Raw genomic sequence first — 27,088 nt, 5'->3', positions numbered from 1 at the left:
AATACTTAATGTGTACTTAACAGAGGTTATATTTAAAAATCAGTGTTAAAAATTAATTTTCTAAAATTGTATCCAATTCTGTCAGCTATTGCATTACCTAGATGTGATAGGATGAATTTAGTGCTCTTCATTTTAAGCGTTACCATTTTAGCATTTTTACATTGCCATCCTGATTAACTATACATGTGGGTGCTTATATTTTAAGAATACAAGAAAAAAATTGAGTAAGACCCTTTAATTTTTAAAACTCTGTGTGTGGAGAATGTCCTAAAGAGCTCATTTTTGTGCTTAAACCTCAACTTTTAGTTAAGCTACCGAATCAGTTCCAACTTAGAGTAAGTTATGTAAGACTAATAAGAATATCTCGGGTTTCACCTCCTGACTTTTTGCTCACTCTTTCTGAATTAAATGATTAAGTCTTTTTTAAAAAAAGAATTTAAGTCTTCTTTTAGACGTGTTTTGAAATGAAAACTGAGCCTCAAAAGGAAGAGTACTTCTGTTCCTACTGTATTAAGGAATTGTTATATAAATCATTTTTAAAAGAAAAGAGAAAAAGATTGCCCAAGTGCTGTGTGTTTGCATAATACCTATATCCTACTCTGTGTGTAGGATGAGAACTGAAAAGTGTGTTAATTTTTCTGTATAACATCAGATGCTCATTTACCTGTGGAACAGACCCTTTTTGTCCTCCCTGGAAACTAACGTTTGGGTGCCTGAAAGACCTCATAGATTACCCATAGTAATTTAAAGAACCATTCTTTACAGCAATCAAATTCAAGCATCTGTTAACTGCTAGTGCCTTAACAAGCTTTTACATTTTTGTCTTTTTTATGTCCCTTGGCAACAGTTAGGGTCCAACTTCATCAGATAATAGGTTTGCTTAAAGTACATATTCTGTAAATGTACGTTCTTTACTTTGATTCTGTACTCTAAGGAGGCCCAGATTTTTTCTTTTACTTATTTGAAAAATAGTGATTACATGAACAGTGTTTCTCATGCTTATGCTAAAACCCCCACAGGAGGTTATTTTGAGCTGACCAAGAATAGATCAATAGTGTTTGTTGTATAAATTGAGATAATATGTTAAAATTTTGAATGGAATTTGTTATTAGAAAACCTTTAAAAAATACACAGCATATTTCTACCATTTGAAGTCCACCCTTGCTTTATTAAGCTAAAACACACTCAGTATATGAAGCCTTTACTTTAGGTATAAATATAATTATTGATTATTATACCATATAATCTATTTAAAACAGGTAACCTGTCAGATCCTGCCAGGTAATCAAATTGTTTTGGAAGGTAACTATTTAAAATTTAGGTTTGGTGGGGAGGGTATAGCTCAGTGGTAGAGTGTGTTAGCTTAACATGTACCAGGTCCTGGGTTCAATCCCCAGTACCTCCACTAAATAAATAAATAAAATTTATGTTTGAGCAAACAGTAGGCTTTTACCGAGCATCTGTTATATGCCAGGTATCATGAAGTACACAGTTACACAGAAAACCCACAGTTTGACCAGATACCATTTATTGTTTTCTCTGTGTGAAGTTTCCAATATGAGGATTTCTGCTATAATTGTATCATAACAAAAGTCCTTGGGGCCTAGTATATAATCCCAGCAAATTTCTTTGTACAACTCTCAATCCTTTCTGTCTGTAGGCATTGCCTCAGGCAAGGTCCTCCCCACCCCAACCTCTCTAAACCTCAGTTTTCTCTTCTGGGAATAATAGTAGGTTCTATTGTTAGGATTGAGATAATCATGCAAATCACTTATCACCCTATTCCTGGCAACCCCCCCTTCCCCCCTTTTTCCTGGCCCTTATTAAGGGCTCAGTACTTAGGGAGGAGGGTGTAGCAAGGGAAAGGGAACCATATAGGCAGCTCTTTGCAATTTGCTCTAGTGCTGTGGAATCTTAGGAAGGTAATGAGATGCTTTCTTTCATGTGATGGCATATATAGAAGTTTTTTAAAAACTGAAACATACAAAGTTGAAAACTTTGTCCAAGAACTTTGGCATTTTACCTGGGAGGTGGAAAACTGGGATAAATGCCTTTTGGTTGACTTTCAACTTGTGATTCTTTCATTCTGCATTGGCCATTATTGGAGGACCATGAAAAGCTGGGAGAAGTAATAAACACTTCAAACTTACTGATTATTCAGGTAATACATGTACATTGTAGCAACTTTGCAAAATATAGGCAGATGGAAATCTGGGCGACACTTTTTATTGTTAAGTACATGGAATGTGTTATGGTATTTGAAAGCTGCCTGCTGAAGAGTGACAGGTTTGCCACAAAGTGGAATTTAATAAGCTTCCTTAAATCACCTCTTTAGGGATGTAGCAGTTGGATATTGCCCTGTTTGGATTCTGGCCCTGTGTATCATCCTTCACTTCTTTTTAGAGGTCAAGTTCTTTAATTAGATGGCAGGTAATAGAATGGTTATTAATCCTTCTGTTGACTCAAGGTACCACTGAACAAGCAAATCTACCCATAGGGTGGTTACAAAGAAGCAGTAGTAAGTAGACTGGCTCCTTCTGATTTGGTTGGCCCTATTTGATTTGAGGCTTTGTGGACAGGTGATAGTCTAGTAGTTGACACAGTAGTCTATTTGCAGTCTCTCTAGTTCACTCAGTAGTAAGTAGTAGTAGTAGTAGTTGTCTACTTCCAGTTTCACTTTTTTACTTGAATTCAGTGCATATTTTTGAGCACCTGTTCCATCATGATCTGTTTCAGTGGAGGGCATAGTGGTGGGTGGGGGCAGGGGAGAAAAAGACAAAAATTGGTAAGAAATTGTTACTCCTTTCTAGAGGCTTATCTTTTGGATAGAGAGAATGATTATACACCTTGAGAACAGTTGATTGAGATAAGATGATATTATATAAGTTTAAATGACAGGAGAGTGATGGTGTTTGAATTAGACTTTAAAATAGGGGTAGACAGGTACAAGTTAAGAAAAGGTGCTTTTTTGGGTTCTGTTTGTGTATGAGGCAGTGAAGGTAGACTAAAAGAGACAAAAGCAGATAATTTCGAATGAGTTTGGCATCTTCCAAACACTGAGGAAACATTTTGTTGGATTAGAGGGTCTTTTTGGAGAGTAGCTATGGATGAACATTCATTGTATGTGATAGTTTCATGTTTGTGCCTTGCTTTTGTACTTAGTTGTCAGACCCTGAGGAGAGGATCTCTGCCTTATGTGCCTATTCCTTGTTATTTCATATAAAGTAGTTGTTGATTAACTGAGTAGATGGTGTGACACCAGGTTGTGGAGTGTCTTTATTACCAAGCTAAGGACTTGGACCTATGGGCTGTGGAAGGCCTGGGAGAGGTCTGTGCAGAACATTGACATACCAAAGCCATTATTTAAGAGTGATAAAACAACAGTATACAGAGAGACCTAGTGCAAAGAAAAATGAGTAACTGTTAGTGTAACTAAACTTACTGTGTACTAGGTGCCATGCCCTGTTCTAAATGCTTTACATGTTAACTTATTTCACCTTAAGTATCTGTTTAAGATAGGGATAGATGCTTACTTTTTCCACATTAACATATAAGAAAATTAAGACATAGATTAGACATTAAGTTAACTTGCTCAAGTACATATAGCTAGTAAATGGTAGAGCTGGGATTTGAACTGAGGTATTCTGACTCTTGAATTCAAACTCTTAACCACTTTGCTATTTTAAGGCTTTGTAACACTTTAGATATGGTATCATTTTGTAAGGGCATGGACCGGGTTCACAGTAGGAATAAAAATGATTAAATGCCAGAAAATTTAAAGAACAACAGCAAAAAACAAGTGTATTAATTTGTCTATAAGGATTCAACGAAGAGAGAGTTTCCTGTATGGACCGGAGATTTTAGTGAAGGTTTCATGGTTGAGATGGTTTCATGGATGAGACGCAGTTTGATCTAGACCTTAGGACTTTTTACTAGGGCAGAATCTAGATAGAGCCAGACAGGAAGGGAGCTTTGTGTGGGAAAAATTGCTCAAGTAAAGGTTTAGACGTCGGAATGGTGTGGCACGTTCCAAGGACATTGCAAGAAAGTCATTGCAAAGGAGGAATCTCAGAATTTGACACCCAGGATTGTTTCTTCTTCCTCCCATGTGACTGCAGAGATTCTGGCCTCAGCTTTTGAGAGAGTGGCAGATCATACATTCATTGGTTTTGTTTATTTATATGTTGTTTCAACAGATACCCAATTTTTGTGTTGACTAGAAGTTAAAAAGGTCATTAAGAGCTGTTTTTTTCTGAGAAAGACATGTATTTGACACATTATGTTTAATACACATTAACGTAAACATGTGCAGAATGCCAGGTTGTATATCCAAAGCAGATAATCATTTCCTCCTATGTTACTTTTCACAGTGATGGAAAGTTCATGAAATATTTTATCTATTATTTCAAGTTGTTAAAAATACAGATGGTATATACATTTAAAATATTTTTGTTCTACTTAGTTATTAGACTTTAATTCTTAGATTAAATTTACCTTCTCAGGCTCTTGTTTGGTTTTCTCAAGTGGTATTTATGTTAGAGCTTAGTATATATTCTCTTTTATAAATGAGAAGGGTGTCTGTCATTTGGAGCTGTAAGTGAAAAGATTGTGAGATTGGCTTAAAATTTTTTTTCTTTGCTTTTTATTTTATTTTTTGTTTTTTTTATTTTTGGGAGCGGGAGGCAGTTAGGTTTACTTACGTATATATATATTTTTAATGGGGGTACTGGGGATTGAACCCAGGACCTCATGCATGCTAAGCACACAGTCCACCACTGAGCTGTATCCTCCCTCCCAACCCTTGTAAGATTGGTTCTTAATGTATGTCAGTTACTTGAATCAAGAAAAATGGTGGCATTTGTTAGCTGCAGAAATGTTCTAAATGTTCTAAAGACTCTTTCCTGCCCATGCTTCTCTCACTACCGATTAATGAACAGTTTATACTCCTGCTCAAAATCTAGGTTGTTGCCCCATTAATTTCTAGCATGATATTCAAATCCTTCAAAATCTGTATCTCATTTCCTTTTTTTCCAGCTCCATTTTCTATTACGCTTTTTTTCCTTTGCCCCAAACTCTATGCAGTAGCTCCGCGACAGTGCTCACTGTTCCTAGAACAAGTGCCTTTTTTGCTGTTTTGTCTTCCAGAATGACCTTTCCCCTTCATCCCTTGAGGCCCAGTTCCAATGTGAAATCTTCCCTGACTCCCACTAACTGAAGAATTAATTGCTTCTTCCTCTATACTCCCATAGAACTTTATATATAATTTCATTATGAGACACAGACAGCAAAATAACTATGATGCAAATGTACTATTGCTCTGCCAGATGTGAGCTCTTGAGAGAACAAGGGAGTAGGCACTACATAAATGTTTGAATGGGTGAAATGTGAACAGTGGAGCAGTCTGTATTTCTGCAAGCCCTGAGGACGGTCAAAGGACAGAAGGTCATTTGAGTTAGTTCTTAATTTGAGATCATAGACTTAATTTCCAATAGGTAGTCTTTGTGTAAATCATTACTTATTGAGAATTTGCAATGTGCAAGGTGCATTGTTAAGTGTTTTAGAATCATAGATAATCTTGTGGTTGGTGATACTAGTTTTGAACTATACATATATATCCATTCTTATGCAAAATAATACTTTTATTTTAAGGGTTTAATAATATTCAGAGTGCTTTCTTATTTCACTTGTTTTAGATAACCCAGGAGGTCAGTAGAGCAACTACAGACTGGATCCCTTTTATGAAAAAAGAGTTTGCTGTTTAGAGGTTATTTTCACAAGGTCATCTGTTAGTAACTTATGGTAGTTGGAACCAGAATCTAGATTGTTTTCCTCTGAAGTAAAAGCCAGTTGCTATACATTTATTCTGAACTATCTTATTATGGAATGAACAATTATTGTAATGAAAATATGTCTTTGCTCTCTTGAAAGGTAATCTAAGCTATTATTTTCTGGTATACAACTAAAAAGCTTTTCGTATGACAGACTTTCAAAGACTGAGAGAATCCGAGTTAATTATTTCTCTGAGTCAACTAGTATTCTTTAAACATACCTCTACTACTCCTAGCAATAAATATATTTTTTCTAGGTTTGTGTTCAGGCAGCTGATTTGGATTTGAGTGTTTATGCAAGTGAATGAAACAGCCTTGGAAAAACTTGTTTGCCATGTAAATTTTTTATCCTTTAAAGAGAATAGCTGACAGATGTAAAGGAGAAAAAGTAGTTTATATAGGCACTTGAGAACATGGAAGCTTTTGGTAATTATACTGTATCCTTTGTCAAATATACCATTTGGGTTAGATTTTAAAGACATAAGAAACTGTGTTTTTCTTATTTATTTGTAGGAAGATTTTATCCATACCTTCAGGCTTATAATTTTATCTACATTTTATAGCTACTGACATGTTCTAGTTGATTCAAGTAGAAATGAATATCCAATATGGACTTTCAAGCTATTCTTATTTTTTCATTTACACAAATGTGAATATAGTCTTATAAAAACTGAAGCAATAGGGAAGTATATGGAGAATATATATGTTCTCCTTTATATATCCTCTTCCCTTTCTCCAGGGTAACTTATTAATAGTTTGGTGTGTAATTGTCAGAACTTATCCAGTGCATTTGTCTACTTGGGTATGCAGATAAATAAACTTTTTTGTTATTGTTACTTTTTTTCATAAGCTATTGGATCATAATTTTAAATGTACTTTTTAAAGTGAATTGTGTTAAGCTTACCTGAAATGTGTTAATATGCTCTGAGTTACTACCAGCATCCAGACTACTGTAAAATATTAATATTGTTTTATCGAGCACTTACCAGGTGTATGCTGAGTTTTATGTACATTATCTGTAGGTAGTATTATTATCCTCAGGATGAGAGAGCTGAGGTTCAGAGAGGTGGAGGAATTTGTTCAGGGTTACACAGGTAGTAGGGAAGTCAGAATTCAGGTCCTTGTCATCTGATTGCAAAACGCATGCTCTTGATCACTATATTGCTTGCTACCTGAGCACCTCCACACTCTTAATCATCGTTATTCTCCTCACCAAGCTGTTAGTGAACAATAGGTCAAAACAAAAAAAAAACACTGAAAATAAAAACTTTATTGTCTATTAACTCTTAGATATTTTGGTAGCAAATTACTGTAGAGTTTTAATTGATCAGTTTCTCAAACTATTTATTCATCATTTAAAATTTTACAATTTGAATAAAAGCTCTATATGTAAAGATATTGGAATATCACTGTTCAGATACTATAATATACTAAAAAGATACCCTTTATTGGGCAATTGTTTAAATCTTTTTAAAAAATTATTTTTGATTTTTTTTTTTGGTTGGGGAGAGGTAATTAGGCGTGTTTGTTTGTTTGTTTATTAGTGAACCCAGGAATGAATCCAGGACCTTGTATATGCTAGGCATGCGCTCTACCACTGAGCTACACCCTCCCCTCTTATTGGACAATTTTTAAACACTATTTTTATTTATTGAAATATTGTTGACTTATAATATATTTTTCAGGTGTACAACATAGTGGTTCACAATTTTTAAAGATTATACTCCATTTAAAGTTATTATAAAATATTGACTATATTCCTTGTGCTATGCAATATATCCTTGTAGCTTATTCTTTTAATACATAATAGTTTGTACCTCTTAATCCCTTACCCCTATCTTTTCCATCTCCCCACTGGTAACCACTAGTTTGTTCTCTATATCTGTGAGTCTGTTTCTTTTTTGTTATATTCACTACTCTGTTGTATTTTTTTTTTAAGATACTACATATTAGCGATAACATACAGTATTTATCTTTTTCTCTGTCTGACTTATTTCACTAAGCATAATACCCTCTAGGTCCAGCCATGATGTTGCAAATGGCAACATTTCATTCTTTTTATGGCTAAGTAGTATTCCATTGTATGTATATACAGCACATCTTTGTGCATTCATTGTTGATGGACACTTAAGTTGCTTCCATGTCTTGTCTATTGTAAATAATGCTGTTATGAACATTGAGGTGCATGTATCCTTTAGAATTAGTGTTTTCATTTTCTTCGGCCGTATAGCCAGGAGTGGAATTGCTAGATCGTATGGTAATTCTATTTTTAGTTTTTTGAGGATCCTTCATACTGTTTTACACAGTGGCTACACCAATTTACAGTCCCAGTAACAGTGTACAAGGGATCCCTTTTCTCCACATCCTTTGTTGGTTAATTTCTAAGTTTAGTATGTTTGGAGGTTGTATTTTAAATTATCTATCTATACTGACCCCCATAAGTAAATCTAATTTAGAAAAATGAATATATTTTGTTTTTTAGTTGTTTAAATATAGAAATATTAACCATATTATTAGATTTTAGTTATAAGTTTCCTTCCACATAAAAAATTCAGGGATGGGGGAAGAATATAGCCTAGGCACTAGAGCACATGCTTAGCATACACAAGGTCTTGGGTTCAATCCCCAATACCTCCTCTAAAAATAAATAAATAAACCTAATTACCTCCCTCCCCCTGAAAAAAAGAAATTCAGGGATAGAAATAAGATCATAGTTATGTTACCAGTATAGCTATGATAGCTATGTTGTAGAATAAAATTTGTAGTTTTGAATTTTTTGGGAAAAGTTTGTGTAGCAAAAAGGAATGTTATAGTTACTATATAACTCAGCAATTCTACTCCTAGGTATACACCCAAGAGAAATCAAAACATACATCCACACAAAAACTTGTGTAGATGTTCATAGTCAAAAAAAGTAGAAATAACCCAATGTTCATCAACTGATGAATGGATAAATAAAATGTGGTATACTATATAAAGGATTATTATTTGGCAATAAAAAGGAATGAAGTATTGATACACCTATGACATGATGAACCTTGAAAACACTCTGCTAAGTGAAGAAGCCAGACACAAAAGGCTATATATTGTTTAATTCTGTTTATATGAAGTGTGTAAGATAGGCACATCCATAGAGAGAGAGTAGATTAGTGGTTGCCAGAAGCAGGAAGCAACAGGGAGTGTGATGGTTAATTTTATATGTCAACTTGGCCAGGCTGTGGTGTCTAGTTTTAGGTCAAATACCAGTCTGGATGTTGTTGCGAAGGTATTTTAAAAATGTGATTAACACTTAAAGCAGTAGGCTTTGAATAAAGCAGATTATCCTCCAGAATGTGAGTGAGCCTTATCTAGTTAGTTGAAGGCCTTAGGAGAAAAGACTGAGATTCTCCCAAAGAAGGAATTCTCAGAGAGCCATCATCCTCAAGACAGCAACAGCAGTTCTTCCTTTCTCTAGCCTGCAGGCCTCCCCTGCAGATTTCAGACTTGACAGCCCCATTATGTCATGTGAGCCAATTCCTTAAAATAAATCTCTCTTTGTGTATATACACATCCTGTTGGCTCTGTTTCTCTGGAGGACCCCAACTAATACATGGAGTGCCTGCTAAACGGGTATGGGTTTCTTTTGGGGGATGATCAAAATGTTACAAAATTGATGGTGATGATAGTTGCACAGCTCTGAATTGTACACTTTCAATCAGTGAATTGTATGGTATGTGAAATATAACTCAAAAAAGCTCTTATAAAAGGAACATTAAATGGAGTAATAGTTTAGTGACAGCAGGTTAGCGTGTAGGAAGTAGAACTATGTAAAGCTAGTTAGTGTTCAGTGTGGGTAGGATTAGCAGAGCAGCTTTTCAAGTACCATGTGACTTAATTTTTGTCACTACTTCCTTAGCATGAATATCTTACTCTTGTTTTGTTTTAATAAATTTAGTAGATGGAGAGTGCATTTCCAAATTTAACTAAATTTGTTGAAACAAGTCTAACCAAGAGTAAGACATTCACACTAAGGAAGTAGTGACAAAATTTTGTATTATTGAGAAAATGTAGTGCCAAAGTCTTAATGTGGAAGTTGAGAGATGGTTGGAAATATACAGTTTAAAAGTCCCATCTGAACCTGGAAAGCTTAAGGTATTTTACTCACCAGTGAATCTTTTGGGTATGCATACCCAGAGAGTGCAGTAAAATATTGTTAGAATGAATGATGTCGTCTTGACTTGAGGGAAGTATTTCATTTAAATTATAGTTGAATGTATACTGGGACCATTCCTAGTCTTTAACAAGTATCTGAGTGTTTCATGCATGCAGTGCAGTGTAGTGCCCATAGGTAGTACTGAAGAACATAATTACAATACAAATAAGGCCAACAGTAGAAGCATCTATGAATCATTGTTTCCAAGGAGCTAAGGGAATGATGTATTCCTTCCCCTAGGACTGGGGGCAGAAAGTATGGAAGGAATGAAGAGGGCTTCCCAGAGAAAGTTGTTTTTAAGCTACTGTTTGAAGAGTGAGGGCTTTACTCTCTGGATAAAAAAGAACAGGGCATTCCAGCCCTATGTGTTAAAGACAGAAAAACCTGAAAGAATGATGTATTCTGGGAAATGCAAACCCAGAAATTAACAGAATTGAGAAGGGGAAAATAGAGCTGCTATCAAATCTTGGGGGTAATTGAGCACCACTGGTAGACGTCCCAGGGGAGGCAGTGTGTCTAAAGGCTAAAGGTTCTAGAGTTGGACTAGTTGAGTTGGAATCCTGGCTCCACTACTTGCCAGATGTGTGACCTTGGGGAGTCTCTGCCTCAGTTTTCCTCATCTATAAAAGGATGCTAATAGGGGGATTCACCTCATAGGACTGTTGTAGAGATCATGAAAATTCATGTAAAGCAGTTAGCAGAGTGTTTGGCATAGAGTATGTACAAACAGTCCCTGACTTATAATAGTTTGACTTAAGATTTTTCAACTTCATGATGGTATGGAAGTGATATGCATTCAGTAGAAACAGTACTTCAGATTTTGAATTTTGATCTTTTCCTGCAATATGTAGTACAGTACTTCCTTGTGATGCTGGGTGGTGACAGCAAGCTGTGGCTCCTGGTCAACTATGCAATCACAAGGGTAAACAACCAATACACTTCAAACCATCTGTACCCATACAACCATTGTTTTTTAGTTTCAGCATAACATTCAATACATTATATGAGAGATTCGACGCTTTATTATAAAATAAGCTTTGTGTTAGATGATTTTTCCCAACTGTAGGCTAATATATATGTCCTGAGTACATTTAACATAGGCTAGACTAAGCTATGGTGTTTGGTAGGTTAGGTGTATGAAACACATTTTCAACTTATAAGGGGTCTGTCTATTGGGATGTAACCCCATTGTAAGTCTAGGAAGATCTGTACTCAGTAACTTGTGACTACTTTAATTTTTCTTTACTGTTTTAGTTAGTGTGTTTGCATAGTAAGACCTATGTGCTTATTTCCCATTAGTGTGCTTTTTCATTGTTAAAAAGATTCATTGGTGAGTAAAGTTAATATCTTAAGCTTCCCATGTTCAGATGGAACTTTTAAACTGTTTCTTTCCAACCATTTCTCAACTCCCACATTAAGACTTTGGCACTACAGCTTCTCAATAATATCAACATTTTGTCACTACTTTCTTAGTGTGAATGTCTTACTCTTGCTTAGACTTTTTTTTCTTAAGTATATATATATATATATATATATATATATATATATATATATATATATATTTTATTGAAGTATAGTCAGTTCACAGTGTGTCCATTTCTGGTGTACAGCATAATGCTTCAGTCATACATGAACATACATATATTTGTTTTCATATTCTTTTTCACTGTAAGTTACTGCAAGATATTGAAAATAGTTCCCTGTGCTATACAGTATAAATTTGTTGTTGGTTAGACTTTTGTCTCAACAAATTTAGTTACTTCAGCCTTTGAGAAGCTTATTTAGAGTTTAATTGGGAAGCTAAACTAACCCCCAAAAGAACTAGGAAAGAATTAAGTTCTAAATGGGATTAAGAGCCCTATGTGATGAAGGTGGGAAAGACTTGAATTGGATCTTGAAGATTTAGGGTAGAAAATAACAGCTGTCCTTGGTATATAAAGATCTGCATAAAAGGCTTAAGGCTAGACGAATGGTCCGAAGGCAGGTGTATATTACGGAACCCTGCTACTGGATTGACCGGGTAGTTTAGGTTAAATGACAGATGTGAACTTGAGGTAGCTTCCCCTTCAGGAAGGATGTGGAGGCACAAAGGTTGATTGGGCAATAGGGCAGAAACCTTCAGGGAATCAAGGCCCAATCCCTGGGATTAAGAATCTAGGATTTGTAATTCTGGAGAAAGCCAGGCCTCCCCTTAATCCAGCCAAATAGCCCCAGTAACTAAACTGGTACGTTCTATAGTGGGATATAAAACGCCCATCTGCTTTAGTATACTGACTTCATAATATAGTGATTGGAAAGTGGTGAGGATTAGATTCATAGTGAGTGGACAAAATTTAAAGTTTCCAAAGTATGATTTCTTGTTTTAAAGATTTCTCTCTCTTGGCATATTAAGATATTGCACTTACGTGCCTCATTTTAAGGTGTATTTTTTGTCAGTCATTTTAAATTCTGAATACACTCATTTAAATACCATTTCTGATATTGCCAGAAGTATAGATTTACTATTTTGAATGAAAATGAAATGAAAGTTACAACTTAGAGGGGAAGGGTATATAGCTCACTGGTAGAGTGCATACTTAGCATGCATGAGGTCCTGGGTTTAATACCCTGTACCTCCATCAAAAAATAAAAATAAATGAATAAAATAAATTAGAAGCTTAGATCACTGATTAAAAAACTTCTCTTCTAATAAAAGCATGTAATACTATAATATAACTGTTTTGATAAACAACTTAACATTGTAATAATGCGAAACTTGTGTATACCTGGTGACCCAGCAGCTCTTCACCTGGATATGTACTCTAGAAAAACTTTTTTTATAAATCTGTATCAGGAGACTTGTTCACGCATGTTCGTAGTAGCATTTTTCCATAATAGCAAAAACTGGAAATAATCCAGATGTCCATTGACAGAAATCTTTAAAATTTATACCATGGAATACTGTACAGGAATGAACAGGAATGAACAACAGCTGTGTATATCAGTGTAGATGAATCTGAGAAATTTTGAATGAAAAAAGCAAGTTGCAGAACAATACTGAAATTATGATGCTAGTTAGTATAAAATTTAAAAATCACAGTACTCATTCATACATCTATTTTGCTACATATATAGTAGTAGAATAGTAAATGTATTTCCTTGTGAGGGAGGCAGCGAGTAAATACAAAAATAGCTAAATTTTACATAATATATGCTGGAAAGTGTTTCAGATACTTTACAAATATATACTTATTTAATTCTCATAATTAAATGAGTACCTGTTGTGAAGCAGGCACTATTATTCTTCTCATTTGTAAATAAAGTAACTTATAAATAAGAGTGCGTAAAACCTTAACTTCCCCAAATCACACTGCTAATAAGTAGTAAACCTTGTAATCAAACCCAGGCAATCTGGCTCCAGAGCCTGCACTCTTAACCCTTAAGCATATTGCTTGTCCCATGGGAGGGGCAGAGAGGGGATTCTCAAGGTAGTTATGTACATGGATATTTCTCTTATTATTCTTTAGTTCTTATTCATATGTTTATGTTTATTTTTATATGTATTAGCTATTCAATTAAAATAAAAAAAATTAAAATGTCAAGCCATGTGAAATGCGATATAAGAAACACACCCCTAAACTGTACCCCAAATGAAAGGTTAGGAAGTCAACACTTAATTTTCTCTAGCATGTTTCTAGATACTAATAAATGATGAAATATTAAAAAAATACTGATGATGTGTTATTAATGTTTTTTATCCTGACGTGGGTGATAGTTAAAAGAATGTGTTGGCTTAGTGGTGAATTATCAAGCTGTACACTTCTGATTTGTTCACTTCTTTGTTGGTATTCCATACTTTAATAACTTCTTTATAATAAAAATGTCAGATAAGATTTTTAAAATTCTGAAGATTTCTTATTGCAGCTACATAATGTATATTTTTCTTAAGATGATCACAAGGGGATTATAAGATGAGTTATAAAGAAAAGGGGCTGACTTTTTGAGATTCTGCTTCAATGTAAAGTCTTAGATAAAGAATGAGGAAGCTGTCTATATACTGATAGGGAAAATTCTCCAATCTATGTATTGTCAAACAAAATGCATAACAAAACAACATAACAAACAAGGCACAGGACAATGTATATAATAATCTACCTGTTGTACAAAGGAGGGAAAGTAAGAATCTGTATTTGTCATTTATTTGTTTATGCATAAAGAGATCTGGAAGGATACATCGGGAATTAGTAACTATGATTACCTGTGAGTGGGGACTGGAATAAGGAGATAAGGAGGCAGGGAGACTTTTCAGTGTATGTACCTTTTTAGTTCTCTTGGAACCATGCAACTACACTACCTACTCTAAATAAATCAACAGCAATTTATTAATTTAAAAAGAAAGTATGTTTAGGTTGGCTCTTTTAGGTAGATTCAGATTTATGTCCTTGTATTTTGAGACACATTTATTTATTTGTTGGCTATAGGATGTTCATTTCAAGGAGATTTGGTTTTATAATATCTTGAAATAGAGAAAATTTGAGAATACTATACAGTTGATTAATAAGGGCTTATGTTCAAAGAGGACTTTTTCAGTTAAATTTTAATCTTTCCAGAGTCTCTCCTTTTCCAGTGTTATTTCAGTTCTTTTTTGATTACCTTCTGCGTCTTTTAGATATTGTATACATATACTAGAACTTTCCTGTTAATAAGGAGGCTTTTAAAAATAATATATTATGTTTAAACAGTTGTATAAGTTAAAAACTGCTTTGGTACTATGACTTTCTAAGGTTGCTTAACTTAAACACTATCTTTTCCTATTTTTTATTTTAGGTGGCCAGAGTGTTCCTTTTTTTCTTTTTAAAATTTGTTCTTTTAAGACACATTTTATATGCATGATAAAAAAAATACTCTTCAAATGAAAATCTCCAGAAATTGAAATGGAGATTAATAACATAAATCTGTACTATTTTAAGGAAGTTTTTAAAGCCGCTTGCTTAAAAACTGGTCCAAAATTAAATTGAAATAAAGAGTTGTTATTCTTTTGTAGAGATAGTGAAAGAAATATAATATGCAACCTCAGCTGCATATTAGAGTCATCTGGAGCCTTAAACAACACATTGATGCCTAGTCTCAATCCCCCAGAGTTTATGATTTAATACTTATAAATTATTCATATTTTAAAAATCTGTACATTGTTAATATCTATGAAGATGGTGTTGGCAGCATGACTATACTAATTTGAGGGAATACTGAGAAGTGAAAATACATTAACATAGCCGTACATCTCTGTAGTAAGTGGACTAAGGTGACAGTTTTTGTCCTAGGCATTTATTTTCCTATTTAGATTCCTGATATTAGCTAAAACCAAAAAAACAAAAACCCTACTTAAAAGAAAAAACAATACCCATATGATCCAGCAATCCCATTCCTGGGCATATGTATTTGGAGAAAACTCTTAATTTTAAAAGATACACTCACCCTGAAGTGTTCATAGCAGCACTATTTACAGTAACCAAAACATCGACAGATGATTGGATAAAGAAGTTGTGGTATGTATATGTGTGTGTGTGTGTGTGTGTGTGTGTGTGTGTAATACTACTCAGCTATAAAAAGGAATGAAATAATGCCATTTGCAACAACATCGATGGATCTAGAGATTATATTAAGTGAATAAAGTCAAGACAGAGAAAGACAAATATCATATAATATCTTTTATATGTAGAATCTAAAAAAGTGACACAAATGAACTTATTACAAAACAGAAACAGACTCACAGACATACAAAACAAACTTACGATTACCAAAGGGGAAAGCATGGGGGAGGGATAAATTAGGAGTTTGTGACTAGCAAATACACACTAATATATACAAAACAGATAAACAAGGTCCTACTGTACAGCACAGAGAACTATATTTCAATAGCTTGTAATAACCTATAATGAAAAAGAATATATATGTATAAGTAACTGAATTACTATGCTGTATACCAGAAACTAACACAAAATTGTAAGGCAACTATACTTCAATTAAAAAAAAAACTGGAAAAAAACCATTAAATTAAAAAATTTAAAAATACAAAAAAACCCACACATGCAGAATATCCTGTGTGATTTTTTTGGGCTAGTGATGTTTGTAAACTACCCATACAGATATTATAGTGAAGTGTACTTGTAAAGTGAGTATGTAACTCATTTTGAAGTGCTGTTATAGTTTTAGGTGCTTTGGAATAAAAATAGTATCACTGTTTAGGAAAATCTGAAAGACTGAGACTGTTGGTAGTATTAACTTAATGTTAAAATTTCTGTTCCTGTCACCTGTGTGGTTTTTAGTGCAGGTATTCCAGCGTGGAATAACATGCTGGCAAGATTTAGCAATCATAAGCATTTACTTGATTTCAGAGGTTTTGAAGTACATCTCTTAATCTGTATAGATTTGGGATTACACCAGTTGTATTTATGCCATAGTTTCCTGACACCCCAAGGGAATGAGTCGTTTTAGAAAATGAGATTTTCTGATGAGTTGAAAATTTTTGGATGGAAATTTTTCTAAAGTGATTAAACATTCCCTTGTTATCTTGAATGGCATAAAGGACATAACCTTTTCTTAGTGACTTAGTTGTATTTACTAATATTTAGAGGCATTAGAGGTTATAAGTTTTTTATCCCAGTGCTAAGTGATGTTAGAGTAGCAGTTTAAAAATTACTGAATTGTGCATTTTTATGTGTTGGTTCTCCTGGGTTATTTGTGTTTTCTGTGTCAGCCATTCCTATAGAAACTGTTTAGAAACAAAATCACTAAACATGTGTAAATATGAACCTGTGAGGAAGCATGTGAATTTTCAGTGCGTTGACTTGGACATCTGCCCCCACACTTCTCTTTCCTTTCTGGTTATCAAGTTAATATGTGGCAAGTAAAGTGATATTATTGGAATCTTTGATAAATATATTGTGAAACCTTTTAGAAAAATGTTAAGATATTTTACCTAAGATCAGGTATACAAATGGCCATAGGATCACTTTAGCTTTTCTTTACAGTATGTTATTTTGATTTCTTCAACTTTTAAAAAATTTAACAGTATAATTTGTTTCTATATTACATTTTCAAAAATTTTAGTAACTATGTAGCTTCATTTATTGGAAAATACATGATGGGTACCTTTATTGTTCTCTCAGCAAACATTTATCAGTCTTCGACTGCTGTGTGCTAGAGATGAAAAAATAAGTATCTATCTTCTTAAAGTCATACGTCTATTTGAATAAGACAATAAAAAACCTTTAGTGACATGCCTGGGTATTATGATATTATAGAGGAGAAATAACTAATTCAGTGTGTTGATTAGCTTATGCTGCTTATACTGTGGTGATAACCCCAAGCCTTTAGTGTCTTGTAACAACAAAGATATATTTCTTTCTTATGTTAAATGTTTAGGTAGATGGGAGCTCCATCCACAGTTGTTCTCCTTTCTGGGATTTAGGTTGAAGGAGCAGCTCCTATCTGGGACATGCATGTTCTGGTAGTAGAAGAGCTATGCAGAGCCATGGAATTGCAGTTAAAGTTTCTGCTCAGAAATAGTACATATCACTTCCACTCACATTTCATTGGCCGAAGCAGGTCACTTGGTCAAGCATGACACAATTGGGTAGGGAAGTATAATTAATATTCATTTAGGAAAAAAATCAGTGGAATAACAGTATAGTCATACAATCTACTACACTCAGCTTGCTTCCCAACTCAAAGTGAAAATTATGTAGCCTTGGAAATGGTCAAAGAAGAATACATTTTTAGCAAAAATAAAGTTTTACAGTCCCTTATGAGTATTCTAATATCCATAAGATAAATGGTTTATATCTCTCAGAGAAGAAAAAATTAAGGCAAAAAGAAATTATTATTTGAAGTATTGTTCTTTTTATGAGAGATAGAACACTATACCATTAATACACTAGTTAGTGTCTTCCCCTCCTCCCCCCAATATTTAGTATCTTTTGTGATTAACTCTGACATTGAGTAATGGGGCTTAGTCATAAGTGATTTTTTTCCCCAAACATCTATTCACACTACTTTATCTTGCCTATTCATTTGCCTTGTCATGGTCTGAATCTATATCAAATCACATTTTTAAATAAAACATTGGGATAGATTAGTTCATAGGGTCAAACATTAAAGTATGTATGTATATATTTATTATTGAAATATAGTCAATTTACAGTATTAGTTTCAGGTGTAAGACATAGTGATTCAAAATTTTTATAGTTTATACTCCATTTAAAGTTATCAGAAGATATTGGCTCCATTCCCTGTGCTGTACAGCATATCCTTGTAGCTTATCTATTTTATACATAGTAGCTTGTACCTCTTAAACCCCTACTCCACTTTCTCCCACCTTCCCTTTCCTTGTTGGTAACAACTAGTTCTCTGTATCTGTGAGTCTGTTTATGTTTGTTATATTCATTCGTTTTATTTTTAGATTCCACATATAAGTGATAACATACAGTATTTGTGTTTCTCTCTCTAACTTATTTCACTAAGTGAAATACCCTTTAGGTCTGTCCATGTTTTTGGAAATGGCAACATTTCATTCCTTTTTTTTATGGCTGAGTGGTATTACGTTGTGTATATATACCACATCTTTATCCATTCATCTGTTGATGGACACTTAAGTTTTTTCCATATCTTGATTGTTGTAAATAATGCTGTTATGAACATTGGAATACATGTATCTTTTTGAATTCGTGTTTTCATTTTCTTTGGCTATATACCTTGGAGTGGAATTGCTGGATCATATGGTAGTTCTATTTTTAATTTTTTGAGGAACCTCCATACTGTTTTACATGGTGAATGCACCCATTTACATTCCCACCAGCAGTGTACAAGGGTTCCGTTTTCTCAACATCTATGCCAACATTCATTATTTGTGGACTTTTTGAAGATAGCCATTTTGACAGGTGTGAACTGATGTCTCATTGTGGTTTTGGTTTGCATTTCTCTTATGATTAGTGATACTGAGCATCTTTTCATGTGTCTGTTGGCCACCTGTAAAACATTAGAGTATCTAAAATAGAGAGTGACATAAATTACATAGCATTTGCTTATTGGGCATCTCTTTATTAAGCATCTCCTATGTGGCATGTTTGCTAGCCCCAAGAGATACAGGGATGAAAGGATATGACCCTTGCTTTTAGAGATTCTGCATAAGTGAACACGTCTACAGATAATTACAATACAATGAAATAATTGCTAAGAGAGGTCCTATTCAAGTGAACTGCAGTAGAAATGTTGAGGATGGAATGACCAATTAAGAAGGCAATGAAGAAGGGAATAGAAAGGCTTCTCTGGAGGTGACATCTGTAACAAGTCTTAAAAGAAGAGCAGGTTTTAGCTGCTATTTATTAATGCTGACTAAAATGTACTTCCCCCTCATTTCCATGCAGGTTTTAGCATGGAAATGAGGGGGAAGTACATTTTAGGCAGCACTAATAAATAGCGTGGGTGATAGATTTATTAGTACTGATAGGAATTATTTTGTGTGATTTTGTGTGATATCATTAGGGGAGGAACAGAGTATGAGGCAGAAAAGGTAGTTTAGGACTAAATTATGAAGGATTTTAGTGTCAGGCTGCTTTTTCCTTTAGGGCAAGTGGTGAGGAGTTCCAAAAAAATTTTAAGTAATAGTATCACATGGTTAGATCTTTGTTTTTAGAGCAGCAGTCTTGATGATAATGTGGAAGACACTGGAATTGTGCTTAGAGGCAAGGAGACCCAGTAGAATGATATAGTAGAAAGGACAGTTAGAGATAAATTCCTGGAGTGCAACCAAGTTATCTGAGTTGAGTGAGACAGACTTGGGAGTCATCAACCAATGCAGTGAAGGCTGTAGGAAATACTCCCAGGGAAATTTGTACATCTCTAGAAAAGTAGAAGCTAGGAAAGAACCCTGGAGATGATCAACATTTGAACTGCTGTCAGGGAAAAAGAAAACAGTTGGAAGAACAACCAGAGAGGTAGGAGGACCAGGGAAGATTAGATTTGTGAAATACAAGGCAGGGGAGAATTTTTGAGAAGATACTCCAATGTCACCTTATAAGAGATGAAGGTAGTCCGTGTATTTGGTGGGTACGCGTCTCATCAGTGATTTGAGGGCTGTTCAGAGTGGTGGGTATGGAAGCTCACTGGCAATTTAAAAACAGCTCTGAAAGTGCTTGGCTGAGTGGGTGCACAGGCTAATTAAGGGCATTTCCATATGAAAGATATGTGTGTGTATACTTAAATGGTGATAATTTTTCCCGTCCAGTTTTGATTTTTGCTACTTTCAGGGAGACTGGTGGTTTCTTACATGTTTTAGGGGAAAATGTGAAATGAGAAAAGCCATATAGGTCAAGCACTCCCTATCTATATTAATTTTTTGATAGACTTAAATCTAAGTTGAAATTTTATTGAGTGCAATATAATTTGTACAAATGTGACATGTCAAAAATATATAGAAATGGTAAAACTTTGTAATTCCACCCAAATAAGAAATTACTTAATAGCCATAGATGATATTCTATACTACTTTTTTGATGTTCTGAGTTTTTAAAGCTAGAAATTAAAAAAAAAAAGCTAGAAATTTATCTTTGTATTCCTGTTGGTAGAAAAAAAGTACTTTTATGCAGAGTTTGTGTATATATGTGTGTAAATGTGTTTGTGTGTGTATAGCTGGATGTATGAATACATATCTAGCTCTTACTATGTCCAAAGAACCTGAATGAGAGACTCTCTCAGGACTGCTTTAAAATGAGGATGATTGAGAGTTATTTAACATTTAGCCAAAATTAAATGTTTTGTATAAATTTTATAATACTGAGCAGAAGGTTAAATGTTTTAGTAGCCATCCTGACAAACATATACCTTTTAAAGAATGGTTATAGGAATTTATAGACTAAGGTTTAAAAAAAAAAAGTGAAATACCATGGTAAAATTTGAATATTTTTGTTTTAGAGATAAGTTTTGTGAATGATCAAATTCTGTTACTTTTTATATTACTTTGATAACATTTTCTATTTATATAATTTTATAATAGTTTTGTATTCTTGTTTTTCTGGTAGGTGCTGAATATTTGACTATTTATTAAAATGTACTTTCAACATTGAGTAAAAATGAAGATACCAAGCAATTATTATTTAAACATGTATGACTAATAAGTCTCTGAATTTATATTATGTAAAATGAAGTTATGTATGTGGAACTGTTTTATAAACGAAATGGTTAGAAACTAGTTAATTTTAAATATAGGAGAAATACTTAAAACTCACTCTAAATTTAAAGGAAAAACATAGTAAGTTACTTTGGAGCAAAGAGGTCAAATAAAATATTTTCAGTTTCAGAGAGTTATATCCATGAATATCAAGATAATAAAGATATACAGAAATATATATTTTAAATACACTTTATGAGTTCTAGGATGGAAAAACTTACTTTGAGCAAGGGGGAGGGGAAGAAGGAGATTTTGAAGGAATGATTTTTTTAGGTGTTTGGCCCAGTATAAGTATATAAGCAGCAGTCTTACTTTATAAAAAAATGTACCATTTTATTTAGCATGTGTTGCAGTTCTGAACCTTAGTACTTTTTGACTTGCACAATGTTTTCTATTGTAAAGCATGTATGTCAAAACCCAGAATTTGCACTGTCACTTCCTTAGTGTAAATCCGGCTCGGCTAAGATAGTATGCCTGAGACAGAGTGTAAATATCTTAGGGTCTTAAAAAACAATTTGAGAACGAAAAAAAGTGAAGGTATGGTTAATTTTCTAATTCATGACTATTTAAAAGTTCATTTCAGTATTTTCAGTATAATTTTCAAAAAACTATCAAATGAACTCCTGTATCAACAGAAAATGCCAAAAATTGCTTAAGTTTTGTTTTGTTTTGTTTTGTTTTGTTTTTTGGCATAGCATCAAGTTTGTTCAGGTTAAATATTCAAAAATTATGTTTTAATGAGTAATAGAAATCTCTCATCCTTGAACCAGTTTATGTTCTTTACTAGATTTTAGGGTTGAAACTGAACCATGTAAAGACATACATGTTTATTAATGGAAAGCAAAGCAACATTTCATCTCAAAATTTGCTTGATATTTTAGATTCAAATAAAGTTCTTAGAGGTAAGTCTAAAACAGTATTGAGAGATGAGAACAGTAATGTGAGAGGTATAACAGGATGTGTTAGTGGGCTATCTCTTCAGTGTGTTCAAAAGGAATTGTTTAAACTTGAACTACAGCTTTAATTGAATGTCTATTGCCTGCAAGTATCTTTTAAAAAGAAATGTGAGGTGAAATGATTAACTAGTGACATTTGTCATTATTCTAACAATAGAGTACTTTGATTTAAAGAATAACATTCTGTAATAATTGTGTTGATAAAATATTTAAATGCAACCTTCTTAGTGACATTTTTATATAAAACACCTTTTGTTTTGTTGGTATTGATTTTACTATTTATGTGACAGATATAGAAACATTTCATACATGTATGCTTTAAAATAAGATGTCTTTTTTTTTTAATTGAGGTGATTTAGTTTTTAACATTGTGTATTTCATGTGTATAACATTATATTTTTATTTCTGTATACACTACAGTGTGCTAACCACCAAAAATTTAGTTTCTATCTGTTACCATATAATTGACCCCCATTATCCATTCTGCCCTCCCTCTCCTTCCCCTCTGATAACGATTACTGTGTTCTGTGTATCTACGTGTTTGTGTTTGTTTGGTTTGGTTTGATTTGTTCTTTATTTTGTTTGTTTTTTGTGTTCCACATATGAGTAAAATAATATGATATTTGGGTGGAATAATATGATATGGAATTGCTGATATTTTTTATTTCCATCTGAAGATGTGTATTTTTTTGATTCTCCATGTAAATTTGTAAGTAAGGTAGCTGGATAAGGCATTGTTAGAAGTTGTCCTTATTGTTACGATCTTTATCACTGTATAGTAGTTTTTTCTTTTCTGTTATCCTGAATTGAACTCCTTAAAGCTCAGGGATTTTGTCTTCTGTGTTCATTGTCCTAAGTTTAGTTAGTATTGAATAGGTTTTAACAATTAGGTTTTATATTTTCTCCTTAAGTCTCTTTTATATTGGTTTTGTCTGTTGTATTTTACTTAAATCTTTGTCTTTAGGGGATTTTATCTTCTGTGTTGTGCGTCCCTGTAACTTGACCATGTTGGATTCTAAGTGTATATAGTTATTTTTACCATTTAAATAGTTAACTCTTTAGAAGTATATGGACTCATATTTTTCATTTTACTGGCAATGTAAAAAATAAAGGATATTTATGATTATGTTTAAGCATTTAATAACCCAGGTAAGTTACCTAAGCTTCTTATCTGCTTTATTTTAAGGGAAATTCTTTTCTTCCCTGAAACTCTAATTTTAGAGCTCAGTTATCTCTGGCTCTTCATTAAAATTCCATTTCTAGATGTGTGGAATTCTCTCATCTAGATATGAACTCATAAAACTTACACACAATATTCTATAGACTGCAAAATTGTATTGGATTCATTTAGCCAGTATTATTGAGCACTTCCTATGTGCTAATAAGCACTGTTCAAGTTGAACAAAATAAAGTCCCTGCCCCCATGGAGCTGACATTCTAGCGTGCAGTGTGCCGTAATCTATCTTTCATCATCACCTCAGCCTATTTAGGACAAATGGAAGTGCTTCTGATTTATTGACATGCAATCCAACATAGTTCAGTTTATCTTAACCTATAAATTTGCTATGTAAAAGAAATACTATCAATATGTATCTGAAATATCCTGGTTAAATTTCAGTTTTGTCCTCAATGACTAGTGCTCTACATTTGGTGAAATCTGTTCATATCTCCTCTAATGTTATAAATTTAGATCATGTATTTTTTTTTCTTGTTTTTTTATTGACTAACAGGTAAACCTTCACTTCGATTACCTTTTAAAGTCATCAGAGAATCTCTTTAGATGAGTCCTTGTATGGTTTTGTTTTGGTGGTAATTTTTGTTTTCTCTCTACTCTGAAACTTACTTTTCCATCTTCCTCAGTATGAATTTTAATAGAACGTTTCAGACTTTTGTTTGCGTGACACTATACTTTCCTAATTCTTTATTTTTTTTGACAGTTTTGACATTTCTACCTTTGTTTGCATAGCTTATGGTTTCCAATAAGACTTTATCCTTTAGATCCCCCATTCTCTCTAAAAATTTGCTTACTTAACAGTCTGAAATTACCACTTCTAAGTTCTTTATTTCAAAACTTATATCCTTATCATTAATTTCTTATATTTTTAGTTTATTTTTAGTTTTTTGAAGTGTATAGTTATTTTTAGTATATTTACAAAATTGTGCAGTCATTACCACTGTTTAATTTTGGAACATTTTCATTGCCCCCCAAAAGAAATTCTATACCCTTTAGCAGTCACTCCTCATTTCCTCTTCTCCCAGCTCCTGGTGATCACTAATCTGTTCTCTGTCTCTATAGATTTGCCTATCTGGAAATTTCATGTAAATAGAATCATAATAATATGTGGCCTTTTGTGCCTGGCTTCTTTCATTCAGCATAAGTTTTTAAGATTCATCCATGTTGTAGCATGTATTGGTGCCTTTTATTGCCAAGTAATGTTCCTTTGTAGAGATATATACCACATTCCATTTATCCATTAATCAGTTGATGGACATTTGGGTTGTTTCTACTTTTTGGCTATTATGAAAAAATGCCACTATGAACATATATGTACAAGTTTTTGTGTAGACATATGTTTTCAGTTCTCTTGGTTGTATCCCTAGGAGTAGAATTGCTGGGTTGTTTGGTAACTCCATATTTAATATTTTGAGGAACTGCCAAACTGTTTTCCAAAGTAGCTGTACTATTTTACATTCCCGCCAGCAATATATGAAGATTCAGTGTCTCTATTTCCTGGTCAATGCTTGTTATTATCTGTCTTTTTTATTGTAGCCATTTAGTGAGTATGAAGTATCTCACACTGTTCTTGATTTGTATTTCCCCAATAACTAATAATATTGAGCATCTTTTCATGTATTTATTGGCCATTTGTGTATTTTTCTGGAGAAACATCTGTTCATATCTTTTTCCTGTTTACAAAATTATTTATCTTTTTCTTCTTGTTGTATACTCTGGATATAATTCCTTTATCAGATGAATGTTTGCAAATATTTTCCCCCATTTTGTAGACTGTCTTAATATTGCCTTTAAAAAATTGTTGTAAAATATATATAACATAAAATTTACTATTTTTACCATTTTAAGTATACAAGTTGGTGGTATTAAGTACATCTATGGTGTTGTGCAACCATCACCTTCATCCATTTCCAGAATTTTTCCATCATCCCAGATAGAAACTCTGTACCCATTAAATGGTTACTCCCCTCTTCTTCCCCAGCCTCTGGTAACTGCTACTTCTACTTTGTAGCTCTATGAACTTGCCCATTCTAGGTGCTTCATGTAAGTGGAATCATACCATATTTGTCGTTATGGTGTCTTTCATAGCATGAAAGTTCAAAAATTTTGAAGCTCAACTTATCCTTTATTTAAAAAGTAATTTTTAATGATTCTAAAATTTTTAATTTATGTTGCTTGTGCTTTTAGTATCATATCTAAGAAGCCATTGCCTAATCCCATGTCATGATTTATTTTAACCATTTAAAAAATTATTTTAATATATTTTTATTGACGTATAGTCAGTTTACAATGTTGTGTCAGTTTCTGGTGTACAGCACAATGCTTCACTCATATAGGAACAGACATATACTCGTTTTCATATTCTTTTATTTTAACCGTTTTTGAGTGTTCTGTTATTTGACCCTCCCATCTGTATTTAAAACATCAACCAATGTAACCATCAATGATTTTATGAAAATAATTTATTAAATGTTGTGTTATTTAAAAATTTTTAGATCAGGATAGTGTGTTTCAAACTTTAGAATCTCCAGAAATGTTTACTGAAACATAGATTCCTTACATGATTTTTGCACATTTGTAGTAAACTTATAGGAGACTTGGCATCATGTGGTTGAAGAAGTATGGAATTAAAACAGTCCAGCATAATGATTAAGAGGCATGGATCCTGTGTGTGAATCCTGGCTGTGCCACTTTCTCACTGCATGATCTTGGACCAGTCACTCGTTCTCTCTGGGCATTCATTTCCTCTTGCATAGAGTTGTCACAAGGATTAAACGAGCTAATATCTGTGAAGCACTTAAAATAGTTTGGCAACAGTGAGCACCACATATGTATCAGATATTATCATACCCTTTAACTCAGTAATGTCATTTCTAGGGACTTAATCTAAGAACATTATCAGATATGTTGCATAAAGATATGTGTATAACAGTTTCACCACAGAGATTAATTGCAGGAAATCTTCCATATATAGTTGGTGGACCTATGGTTAAATAAATTAATGAAATTTATGAAATGTCACATAGCCATTTAGTCATATTCAAAAAATATTTAATGCCTTGGGAAAATAATAATATAACTGAAAAAGTCAAATAAATATACAACTGTATATAAAATAGGTCTCTAAACGTCTTTAAAAATATGGGAGAGAGAAGGAGAGTGTTGGTTTTGCGATGCGTGTGAAGAAATATGTTAAACTGCTGGCAGTGGTTAGGTTATCCTTGGAAACTGGAAGGAGTAATTTTAATTTTCTTCTATACTTTATTGTACTTTCCTGACTTCAAGGATAAGCATACTTAGAAAAACACATTATTTTTGAAAAAGGCCAGAAGGGGGCAAGAGTCCAATGTGAAATAGGAAAATGAGGAAAATGGGAAAAGCCCAATCGGAAACAGGAAAACATAATGTGAATAGGAAACCTGCGTCCTAGTACTAGTACTGTTATTAAATGATTTTGAAGTTTGAATGAATTTTATTTCTTCCTCAGGGACACAGAGGGAGATATAAAATTCCTTATCTGCAAAATGAGGAGTTTATTAAAGTTTAAGGCAGTACAGTAGAGTGGTTAAGAGCTGGGAGGCCAGAAGTGGGGATTCAGGGACTACAGCTAGGGAGATTATTGCCTGGGTTCACAGCCTAGTTCTTCTTTGCTTGGTGACTGCAAGTAATTTT

The 27,088-nt window shown here is 33.4% G+C and overlaps 1 protein-coding gene across 33 annotated transcripts in view; it reads left to right on the top strand.

Annotated features, from left to right (window-relative positions):
• Window positions 1–27,088, top strand: part of SLMAP (sarcolemma associated protein) — a 121,842-nt gene that overhangs the window by 873 nt on the left and 93,881 nt on the right. The window lies entirely within an intron of this gene.

This window comes from Camelus bactrianus, chromosome 17, assembly GCF_048773025.1.
Source record: "Camelus bactrianus isolate YW-2024 breed Bactrian camel chromosome 17, ASM4877302v1, whole genome shotgun sequence".
NCBI classification, from domain to species: Eukaryota; Metazoa; Chordata; class Mammalia; order Artiodactyla; family Camelidae; genus Camelus; species Camelus bactrianus.
Note: the sequence above shows the minus strand (reverse complement) of the source record. Positions and strands in the feature narration are given on the sequence as shown.